We start from the raw sequence: 12,937 nt of genomic DNA, 5'->3' as shown, positions 1-12,937 counted from the left end.
ATTTAATGGCTGTCACATTTTTTTCTAGTGATTATCATAAGTAGTTTTTATGGTCGGTTTTATTATTACAATGTATTTGTATCATGACATTCAAGCAAATTATTGTCATTTTGTAGCACAAGTATCAAATATTGAAATTAACTGGAGGCTGAAAAAATGTCTTTTTACGCATCTCTCTATGCCCTGTGCAAAGCACCCCACTCATTTCCCAGCTTCTGGCCAACTTCCTTGCTGCTGAGAGTATGTGGAAGGATGGAGCCCCATGACTTGCTTTTGCCAAACCACTGACATTTTGAGTTGGAACTACCTGGGGTTTGCAGAAATTATCATCACAAGAAAACGGGCAGTAGCTCAGCCCTTCTCTGTTCTTTCAGTGTCAATTGCTGTTCAACAACCAGCCAGATCTGATGCAAAGAGTAATACTAGTATTTTACAGAAATGCTTTTCTTAAAAACAGAAAGTTTTAAGAACTCGTTCCCTCTCCTAGGTCCCCTGTGAGATACTGGCAGGCAAATCCTCATGTCTGCTCAGGTCAGGTGCTCTCATTCCTTGCAGCTTTAATCCCTTTTGTCTTCTTAGCTCTCTGAAGAAGGTCAAAACAAGCTGTATAGACCCCAGACATGCAAAATTTCAAGATTTTATCAGTTGCATTTTTTCAGCACTGGGAGATTTTCATTAATTACCCTTCTGTGTCTCTAGTGTCAGCAAGAAGTGTCCTTTGGGTTGCCCATAGCTTCAATAGCTGACACGTTATCAAAGATAGGCTTACAAAGCTAATACCATAGCCTAATCCCAGGTTCCACACCACAAGTCACGTCTCAGTACAGCAGTTTTAAATGCTGCATTACTCCAGTGTGCTAGGACTACCACAACAACATTTTCAGTTTCAGGAAAAACACTTCCTATGAAATGTGATTTAAATATATTTAAGCACAGATATATATATATTTATATGTGTGTGTGTATATATATGTATATTTGTGTATATGTGTATATATATATTTCTATGATTCCTCATCAGTGCCTGATCTTCAGCTATTCTTTCCATCCCCTTGAAGGTCAGCTCCTGTTTCTTTCACTAGAACTAGGTACCTAGTTCTCTTTTCACATTTCCACCAATGATGTAAGACGGTCTGTTCAAGAAAGTCAGAACATTCTCACTGGTTAATGGGAAGACCAGGTGCTGTATGGCTACCCATAACTCTTCAGAAGTAAAATTACAAATTAAATAATTTGCAATTATAACTGTAATAGCAGTAGAGACAGAATGAGATCTTGACAAACACTGGCCAGAGATTTTGGTGGCCATTCTCACTAAAAACAGCTTCTCTGAGTCTACCTGTGTGATCATCTTAAAAAAGTGACCTCAAATCATCATACACCATGCATTGTACATCTCTATAAACTGCTATATTTGATCAAGTTGAAAATAAACACTGAAACTTACAGGAGTTGTGCCCTGGTATTATACTCAAGTCAACACTTTTCATTATTTTGCAAAAGTTTTAAAACTTCAGCTCTTCATGTTGCAAAAACATGGCTGGAAAAAATAGATGCATATGGGACCTAAACTGCTAAGCAGGGCACATAAGTGCATATTCAAACAGCAGTGGGCAACTACATCTAAATGGCTTTTTGTTAACTGAGGTGTTTGGGAGGACCTGTTTATTGCTGGTGAGGTTTGCTTTGATTATTTGGGGGAAGCGAAAGTCAGAAGATAGAACACAGCAGTGCAAACTAGAAGTTGTTAGTCTAGTATTAAAGGAGGGCTTAGCACACTCAGTTAACATAATTAGGTTGATGCAACGGTAGCTGGCAGCAAAAAGAGCAAAAAATGGAACTCAGGCTAATAATTTCCTAATCCACATAGGTTATGTTACAGGATCACATCTGACTACACTTTAACTGAAGCTGGCAGCTGTCACCAGCTGGAAAGAAGCACTATCCACTAATCCAAGAAGGGGCTTGGAGGTCAGGTTTTATAGCCATTCTCTCTCACTTTGTTACAAATTAATTTTGCAGTTTCAATTAAACCACAGTTCCCAGCATTCAGGCTTTCACAGTGTCATCATCAATGGAGATGGATGCTTCACAGAGGGGCATTCACACTTCGTTCAACAAAGTTTACTGAACAGAGACAAATTGTATATAAGAGCCTTATTTCAATACTTTCGGAGGAAAGTTTTATTCATTTAATAGAAAAGATCAAAACAGGGTTTAGAATCTTAATAAATATGGATCTGTTTTTATATTTTATGTGGGATTTTTTTAGTTCTGTACTTCACTATACTTTAAAAAATTATGGAAATCATCTGTTCTTAAAATGATGGAGTGCATTAATATGACTTTTGAGGCTTAGATCCAGATATATATCAAAGGAAACAAACACCGAGGTGTTTCTTAGGTGAATAAATATAAACAGTGTGAAATTATTGTGTAGTCCAAAGCAACTGCAGAAAAACAGCTATTGGCTGAACTAGTAAAGAAAGACAGACATAAGAAAATATCTTTCCTCACTTCTCAGCAAGCTCCTCAGGTTTTCTTACCAATTCAAACAGCCAAACCATTATCTCATGGTACCACAACTTTGCATGTAATGTGTTCACTCTTTTCACTTGATGATGTGTTTTTAGGAAGTGAGCAGCCAAACCAAAACACTGAGAATTAAGGAAGGGCTGCTGCCTCCTCAGGTCAGTCCCAGGAGCTTCAATATATCTCTATGTCAATCAGAACTTCTTTCAGGTCATAGACTTGAAATATAAAAGGACTGTCTGGCATGTATAATGAGCTTTCAGTAGTGCGATTATACAAAAAAAGACACCACCTTGTTTGAATTTTGAAAAGGCATTGGAGGGGAGTGTGCCCAACATATGGACAGTTGCAAAAATTACATGCTTACACATGGTAATACATGGCTGAATACACACCTACGTGCCTAAACAAGTGCCTGTATATTCCCACTGGAACAATGCAATTTACAGGTTTTAACAGGATGCAATTTACCGTTCTGATACCAGGGTAATCCCAGGACTTGGCATCTCTTATAAGCAGCAGCAGTTTCTTAGTGTTATTCTTCATTCTCCTCTTGTCCTGATATGTAGGGTTAAGACACATGAAGACAACTTCCACCTTCAAAAGTCAAAGACACCCCTGAAAAAAACAAAACCTAAATGTAATGATAAGCAATATAAAAAAACATTATCACAAACTTTCTCAAAGACAGTGATTATGTGTGGTGGTAGATTACCAAACCATTGTGGTTGTTTAGGAAAAGTATATAAAATTTAAAACAAATGCTGAGTTTTTTCCCTCTGGTATGCTCCTACCCTTTGGCCATCAGAGCTTTAGGGATTTCCTGAAAAACTGGTTGCACCTAGGTCATCTCACTTAATAGACAACTCCAGAAAATTATTCACAGCAACTAAAGGTATTTTTCCTGAGTGGTAGCAACTAGTACACCCATCACTGCTTATGATAGCTCAGATAATTTTCTCCAGAGGCATTACTTCTTTACTATCAGATTGGATTTTAGTCTTCTTTTTCCTCAGCCACTCATCTGCTACTGCATTACCCTCATGGGTCTACAGGTGAAAATTGCTCTTTTGTTTATACCTCTGCAAATATTAGTGACCAGGACAAGAAAAAAGCTCTTCCACATAGTTTTTGAAATAAGAGGTTTCTATAAAACAACTTAGCTGCACAGGTAAAACAGATGTTAGAGACAGTATGAATGGCAAGTTGCAGTTTCCAGGCAGCAAGACACAAAACTAATTTTTCATCGTTTGCCTGCAGGCTAAAAAAAAAAGACCGATATATTATACAATTTGAAAAAAAAATTATGTTTTTACCCTTTTTTAGAAACATGCTTCTTTTTTTGAGATTTTGAGTTCAGTGTGCAAGGTATGTGCAGTTGGGTGAGTCAGTGTTTTTGAGCTGCTTTGAAAACATGGTATCTGGTGGGAGAAAGATATTTAAGAAGCAGGATTAACATCAGAATTTTTAGGACTATCATAAGCTTTTACAAAAATCAGATTATATAAATGTTTTTCACACTTTTGAGAAACAATTTTCTAAGATGACATCTTTGTTTTACTAATTAAAGAAGATTCTGAGAGCTAATTCTAAATTTTCTTACTTATGGTTTAAAAAAAGATAAACCTCAACCCAGGACTATTAAACACTGGAAATAATTAACAAGTCAGTTTTGATCCCTTGACACCTAAATTAGACAAGAAGAAACTTCTGTATGGTTTGAATGAAACTACTTTATCAGGTAGCAGTATGAGTTGGATTTCTTGTTCACCATAGAACAGATCTGAATCACCATCTTTAAATAGTCTCTTACTAGTATTTTCAAAGAGCTCCACATTTGTTTTAATCTTTTCCACATGGTCTTTATTGAGATGAACTAATATTTCCATAAAACCATGTATTTATGTCACTACCATTGACAAAAATATTGAAAACTATTTATAAGCTAGGAACAAAAGTTCTGCCATACAAAAAGAAAGTTATGGTCTGAATTTCTCAGGATCTTATTAAATACTAAGAGATAATTGGAAAAAGAACAGAAAAGTGAAAAGAGGAAAAAAGAGCTTGTGTATTTATGCATGCCTAGGTACTAAGAAAGGTGGAATCTTGATATCAGCCAACACCTACCAGCCTAATGTCCTCCTTGGAGTAGCTGAGGTGCTATTGTTTAAAGCCAGTATGTCTGCATACTGCAATATTTTATTCTAGTTACATTGCATGACCTTATTGCAAAAGTCTCGGAGTCATTTAATCAGTAAAATTTTCTCAAACACCATTTTGTCGAAAGGTTCACTTACCCACTCACAAAAATAAGAGAGTGGAAGAGAATCAAAACAAATGGACTTAGCTTTGTACAGGCCATGAATGGCATTGTGTGTATGTCAAACCAGTACACTGCAATACATACAGAAATCTATAAAACAGAGCTGAAGAAGACATCTAGGTTATTTCTTCACCCTAAGGATCAGCTGTCTTTCCTGACAGAAGTCACTCCAACCTGTTCTTAAAGGCAATTAACTGATTTCTGCATTTGTCCTGGCAGTTTATTTTGGGGCTTCACTGCTTTCTTAAAAGAATATTTCTCATCCTGAAGTAAATTTCTCAGCTTAGTATTCCCTGTCTTAGAAAAACAATATATGTAGAAAATAATTTTCTCTTTCTTCTTGTAGCTACTTTTTGCAGTTTTGAATTGATGACCTGAGAGAAAGTGAAAAAAAATAAGATTGTAGGAAAGAAATATTCAGTAACTTCCATGTCTTTATCTGGTCAATCTTACATCTGCGTTATTCTAATGTTTATGTATACCCTTTTTAAATTTGTTTGTCATTCATACTCTTAATGAATTCAACACCCACACAAGTCATAGCTCTGCAGTGGAGGCTGTGCCAGTACACTAGAGGATGGTATTATTTCATATATCTTAAGGGTAGTGCATTAGTTTATATACATCATAATGTGCTGTTTGCTTTTGCCACAACACTATGACTAATGTTCAGCTTGTGAGCCACTGTAGCCAATAGCCTCTCTGCAGTATTTCTGCTTGGCCATCGCTCTCCATTTTGCATCAGTACACGACTACTCTGGGCTATGTTTGCATCTCCCTTTGTTAAATTGTATCCTATTTTTATCTAAATCATTCCTCTGATTTGGAAAATAAAATAAAATAAAATAAAAAATACTCTTATCCTATCCTTCAACAAGTTTGAAATTCTTAGGAGCACCAGATTTAGTAAGGTCCTAAGTTTATGGAGGGCTTCTCCAAGCAGTCTTTCCCCTTCAAAAAAGTCTGAGAAGGAGGAAAAAAATCCCAAACTGATGATATTGCATGTGTGTATAATATGACATTTATATATCTACAAAATTAAATATTCGGTCAATACTTATTGACTCAAATCTTAGAAGTGAAATAGAACCAATGTTATCTAAGTAAACACGCATTTTTTTCCACCTCAAAACTACATATAAAGAAAAGTCTTTCCTGATTTTTCAGTCAGACAGACAGTCCCTTGAGGCCAATGAGAAAATGGTTATATTCAAGCAGTGTATGTGCTGATGCAGTAGCTGTTTGAAAGTACAAAGGAAGAAAAACTCCCATAATAAAAACATGTCATGGACACTTTTTCATTCACATGATGACTGGTCTCACGTTGTAGAAGTAATCCTTTTCAGACACCTCTCATTCAATTTAAGAGTAATGCTTTCTCTTAGACACCAAGAGGAGTGTGAGTACTGAGGATGACCACACTTTCAAATGAGAAAAAAAAAAATTAAAAAATTAAAAGCTAATTATTAGTGCTGGACAAAGCACAATGCATTTACTTTCAAATTCTACATGAAAATGGCTTTTTTTCATTGAAAGGTATTCAAAGAACAGATGGGCAAGGGCTTTTTTAACTTTTAAAATGGTGTCTTAGATGTTGAGAAGCAATGATACATGGACATTTGTCAGCAAATGGCCCAAGGCAAATTGCAGCAAAAAGGTAAAGAAACTTGACAGCTACAGAGGAACAAATATTATTTCAAACACTTTCAGAATAAAGTAAAATATTTTCTTAGGCGCACAAGGCATGTACAGAAAGCAAATAATGCATTTTTTTTTCTTTTTTTTGTTTGTTTGGTTTTTCTGTAATTTAAGTGTGTGTCTTCCTTAACAGTGAGTGATAGATAACTCACATTTGTGTTATTCTTCCACAACCCCTTTTTCTGGTATTAATAACATGAGTAGACTGAAGAAGTACCGAGCTGAAACATTTGTTCCTCAGGCTGCAAGTAGAGAAGCCCTGCATTAAGTGCAGAGAAAACACGTGCTCCTGCATGTGAATGGAGTATGCTCCAGAATAGACCATACAGTCCCAAGAATTTACTCCAGAAGTATCCTAACCATGGTTACTTTATTTGAAACTACTACTCATTATTTCTCTTTGGTACAGTCTAGCTCATCCAAAGGAATAAAATTGTCCTGCACAATAAAAATATTGGCATGGCCTCTTCAAGTGGATGACTTGAATGTGTTGAGGACAACTGGGGCTAAAAAAAGCCTAAAGATGACTGGATATTTCTCCTTTATGCAGGAGCAGTGACAAATGCCAGCTTTGTATGAACGGGATTCCTGTTCTATCTTCATTGAAGGGGACAAAAATCCTTCTTTTGGACAGAGGTCTGTCTTTGAACTCTTGCAGAATCATCACAACTTCTGATAAGGTAGTGAGATCATGGTCTGAGCACACGCATGTGCATCACATCCTGGCAGGCTGCAGTGAGGAATAAACCACAAATAAAATCTTTCCAGCAGGGATATCTAGGAGAGTCATGAGGATCACTGAAGTTAATTGCATCTTGAGCTCCCCAGAAGCATCCCAAATAATTACTACCTTCAAGCTTAATTGAAAGTTACTGTAGCAGCAATATTTTGTTTGGGAACACTTAGCAATCCTCCCAGTATTTTGACTACACTTCAGACTGTCACTCTAGAACTGAGACACATACCTGTTTAACAAAATAGCAAAAAGTAATCACAGAGAGGATGGAAAAAGAATATTCTTGAGGCACAATGAAAGTTGTTATTGGCTTAATGTATGTGCCTACTTAAAGGTCCTTTTTTTCACATGATCAAGAAAAGCACACAGATTGTACCATACAGATATGAAAGTATTTCAGTATTTTCAAGGGGTGTACAGAAGACAAAACAAAGCAGCTGTAACTTTAAATCCCGATAACTCAAAAGATGTTGCTCTGTCATTATTACAACTCATTAAAAATGTATTGTTGCCATAACAACTGCCTCATCACATTTGAGACTGCCTGAAAAATTCAAGCTTTCTTTAATCAGTTAGATACATGGGCCCAAAACTGAAAATAATCTGCCAGTATATTAATTACATTTTCTCTCTTTCTCATAAAATGAACTTCAATGCACACAACTCCTTTTTAATAATAATTACTTTTTTAAATCTATAATCAAAATAGTCAAAAGGGTTTTTTCTGTTTCCTTGTAGGCAATAGAAAATTTGTCTCTGGATATGACTGCATTTCTTCAGATGCAATAGGATTAATGAATGCATTCAATGTAATTCTCTTCACTGTCATTATTTTCCTGAGGCTCAACTGTGTATCATTTGAATAACACTCGACGTAAATCCCAGATGGTGGCAGGTCTTGCAAATGATCAAGTGTGGCAGCCCCTCTATGCATGCAAAGATTCATTGAAGAGAATTGCATTTTAATGGCAGTAGAAGGTATGCCACCTGGCTCCATGTGATAAAGAGACGACAGTAATGCAACCACATTTCCCAGTCCTGAGGGCCTAAGACAGATGAGTGAGTACAGGACCTGTCACTGAAGTTGTATAGTCCAAGCAGAAACATACAGTACAGCTGGTCACGTGGAAGGACAGTTAGCATGTTCTCACACCCTACAGCAGGCCATCCCACACCCCTGCAGAGCACAAGTGTGTGTTGAGCCAGGGAGCCAGTGCAGTCCTACTGCTCTTGGCTGCCCAGCAGTTATGTCTGCAGGGGTGGCCACTTCATTCCTGTCCCAGAACTCCATGGAAATCAGTGACACACTCAGGATGAAGCCCCCAGCCCAAAGAAGCCACTAGAGGGATTTGCATTTAAAGTTTAATTCCCAGGTAGCCTAATCAGCTACTTAATAGGTACCTGAGGAATTTAGAACAAAAACTTTAGCTTTGATGAAGCAGAGGTTTAATTTACCCCCTCTAAATTTTAGTGTTTACAAACTAGAATTTTCAAGCAAACTGTTATTTTTGGGTTTTGGTCTGCCAGCTCTCTCTCTCTCTCATCACACACAAGTGATGTACAATGTGCTCCATTTGATATTAAATGTAATACCACACTTCTTTCCAAATGGATGTTTTCTTCAAATTTTGCTCATTTTCAGTCTTAAGTCCTCTTAAATGACATTCCACAAGTAGTTAAATTTTTCTCTATTGTGTTTTCCTCTTATTTACATATGGCTAAATCTGATTTTCAGCTTTGGAAATACTGAGTTATACAGGTTTACATCAAATCCCACAGTATTGTTGCTTCCTGTGCTTCTTTTCCTTTGTGTTTCCAGCATGACCTTGTCCTCATATACTCACTGGTGGTAAGTGCCCAAACTAGCCTCATAAGTGGAAGGAGTGTTGTGCACTATTCATTATACATTTCAGGCTTTAGCATGTATCCCATTTCATGCATTTATTTATGAAGGTGGAACAGCCCAAAAATACATTTCTCCTTCAACTGAATTCCTGTCGTGCTCTGCTTCTACATCTTTATTTCCACACTTTGACAAACTATGCAAAATTGACCTTCAAAAATGGAGTACAGAGAGTTTATATGGTTCAGGTGAATATATATCTGAGGTCAGAGGATGGTGGTTTAGAGAAATCACAGGTCTGATTTATTCTGGCAATTCCTGTATTTCCTCTATTCTACAGCAATGCACAAGGAATTGGTAAAATGCTGGTCCTTGGCATACAGATGCCTCAGTGCTAACTTCTACTCACAGGGGAGATGGGGATTAGAAATTACTTTGGAAAGGTTTTATGGAAAAGAGGAAAAGAAAAAAGAGGAAGATAGGACAAAACTGTGGGGAAAATCAGCCCACAGGTTCAGGGAATGGAGAAGGACAGAGTAACAAAGAAGGATTCTAGTCTAAGCCACCAATAGATCATTTCTGTAACGAGTCACTGCTGGAAAACACATGCTGAATCATGGGCATGATAGGCAGTAATTGTAGGAGAGATGATTGTTTGCTAATTGAAGAACTATGTGAAAAGTCCCTCAAAACATTAATTTGCTTTTGGAAACATTTTAGGTCTTTCAAGAGACACAAAAAAAAATCCTACCTAAAACCCAGCTCTCTGTCCAGTCAGTTTTGGATCACAGAGAATTAACTGTTTATTTTCCTCATATTCCTATTAAAAGGTTATATGTTGAACTCAGTACTAATGAGAAGAAAAACAATGGTATGCAACCCCCACCCCCTAATTAATCCCTCCTAGAATTTTTTTGTGACAAATGTCAAGATTCTTATGCCACTGTATTTCAAATTCACACATAGGCATACTGCGCTTGCATGTTTAACTAGGTTTTCCTATACAAAACCTGCTTTCTCTCTGACTGAATCAGTAGCTGATATGTCCCTTCTGGCCACATTTAAAATCTTGATTATAATCCTTGGTGCAAGAGGGAAGTGAACAATCTTTTCATTTAATCAGAATAAATTAAACTAATGACCTTTCCTGGTAGATTTATTGTTTTTCTTATGAAATTCTTCTACTGGCTGATCATATGCAGGCAGAAGAAAAAAAAAAAAAGTCTTAGCTAAGGGGTGGGGACCATAATGTTTTAATTTAAAATAGTATGTTCCTGATATATTCCTAAAAAAAAAACCAAAAACAAAAAAAAACCTGGATATGTGCTTTTTCTTCACACTTCTGTGACTTCTATGAGGACGAAATGCGGAAGGTCAAAGGCAAAGTTCAGAGCTGATACTCAGCAAGGAGGTAGAGAGTTGCAGGGTAGGGCCATGGGTGGTTTTAGGAAATAGAAATCTTTAGTTCTTTGCCATTGCATTCACATAGTGCAAGGGGCTGACTTTTTTGGCATCACATAAAAAAAGTTTAATTGCACATACGTAGTTAGGACTATGCATGCAAAAATGTAATATTATCCACTTAAACCCAAACAGCTGTTGAACAGACTTTCTTTTTCCATGAGAAGAAATTTAGGATGGAGTTTGGTCTTAGCAATGCAGAGCAGTTTTTCTGCAAGAGGAAGACAAAGCCTGGTTCCTGAGCTGCAAGCAGGATCAGATGGGAGAGTTTTTATCCTCGAGCTCCAAGCCTCTCTCAAACTGTGTCTGAACAAAAAGCATGTCTTCATGTTTACCTCAGGGCTGTATCAATGTTTGTGAAGGGTCTAACTGGAGTGTCCTATGCTGTTTCTCTTTTTTCCCTTACCTCTACAACCCCAGCAATGCAACCTTCACACACAAGGCTAATGTCCAAGTGTTCACAAATGCCTGCAGTTTGGGCAAAGCTTTCAGTTTCATTCAGTCTCCTCTGTAACAATACCAGGAGGATCTTCATCACTGGGGCAAAGATTCTTTTCCATTGCACACTCACCACATTACCAGAGACACTTTTCAATAGCTGTCTATGTCCTTGATCCCTGAGCTGCTGGTATAAAGACATAAAAATGTGGGTCTCTGTACAAATTACAAAATGTGCAGAAAGACACCAATATTCGTCTTCTAGACTTCTGGAAAAAGCACAGAGATGTTGAAGTATGATTTTCAATAACAGTTCAGAGCTGGCTGATAGCAGAACAGGAGAAGGCGTTTCCCTGCGTGAGGTGACAGACAATCCAAGAGAGCTGTGACCGTGCATGAACTTTGATGGGCAGTAGATAGCAACAGGATCACAGACAGTGCAGCAATAAAAATAAAGGAAGTTCAGGGCATGAAAGGACATGGAAATATCTATATTTGCTAAATATGAGTTTCCCGTTGCAATTCTTTCTCCTTTTCTTTTTCTCCTGAAATTCAGATAAAGTATGGGAAGCCAGTTGTCTGCAAGGGGAAAGCACTGTTCTGCAGTCCTCAAAAGTGGGGGATTCAGTTACTCCTAAAGGAGAATCACAGGTCTGAGTCAATTGCTGCAGATTTTGTACACACTACACACTTGCTTCTTTATCCTATTTAGATAGCAAAGTATTTTGAATTTAAATCGTACAACTCTGTTTTCAGACCTCTTTTTTGTGTGTGCTTTTAACAAAAAAGAAGAGACGTGTTCAATGTTTCTATTTCTGAAACTTTGGTCATTCATACTCAGTCACTTTATACCAAATAATGCGGGTCCAAGGACATGGATAAACTTTGTAAACATGCCTTTCACAGGCACTTCGAGCTGCAGGCAACTTGTTAAAAGAAGCGAGTAATGTTATCATCTACTGTAGACAGAAAATGTTCCAGATGCTGTCCTCCAGCAACAAACTCAGGCATCAAAGGACTTCTGGGCCTATGGAGCTCTCACAAACCTGATCAATAAATCAGCTGGATACCACCCAGCAGGGCCCTATCTCTGTAACTTTTTTCTTTTTTCTTCTCACCTCATGAAATAGCGGGTGAGAAAAACCTTCCATCTAAAACCAAACCAAGACAGAGAGATACATAGCAAAAGCCATGGTGAGAAAGGGGCAACTGGTTTGTTACAGAGTAACAGGCTACCTATGTTCAACTGACTTTCCCAAAGCAACAAACAAACAAACAAACAAGCTCTGGTGCTAACATTCATTTTCCTTCCTTCTGCATACTTCTTCCAGGAATTGTAATCCCCTGATAATTGCTGCTGGATGCTCTCTAAGAAATAGATAAGATGGGGCTCCAGATAAGATGGGGCTCCAAGCACACTGTGAAAAGGCACGCCCTATAGGAACAGCAGGAGTGACATTATATTCCATAGCATTCCTGCTTTACTTTTCTCTAGGTTTGCTCCTTCTGGGTCACTACTGTTTCAGTGTAGTACACATGGAGAATTTAACTGAGGAGGACTAGTGGAAGCAAACCTTCCCCTGTCCAGGACATGTACCCTGACTTGAGTTTTTAGAAGCTCACATGGTTACTACAGGAAGCAGTTATACAGAAAAGCAAATCTTGGTTGTTCTGCATCCTTAAACTCTGATTACATCTGGCAAGTTTTGTACCTTTAAGTCATCTAATAATTCAGATTTTCCACTTTGAAATATTACTGGTGTATGAAAGATTACCTGGAGGGCCAATTCTAAATACTGAATACATCCTGCATAAAAATACCCAAATTATTTCCAAATGTTTACAGACCACAACTTCTATAATATTCTTTTACAAAGGTAGTTTAATCACAGTGTGTCCATATAAT

The sequence above is a fragment of the Apus apus genome, chromosome 2 (assembly GCF_020740795.1).
Source record: "Apus apus isolate bApuApu2 chromosome 2, bApuApu2.pri.cur, whole genome shotgun sequence".
Classification (NCBI taxonomy): domain Eukaryota; kingdom Metazoa; phylum Chordata; class Aves; order Apodiformes; family Apodidae; genus Apus; species Apus apus.
The sequence above is the reverse complement of the archived record's forward strand: the minus strand, read 5'-3'. Positions refer to the sequence as shown.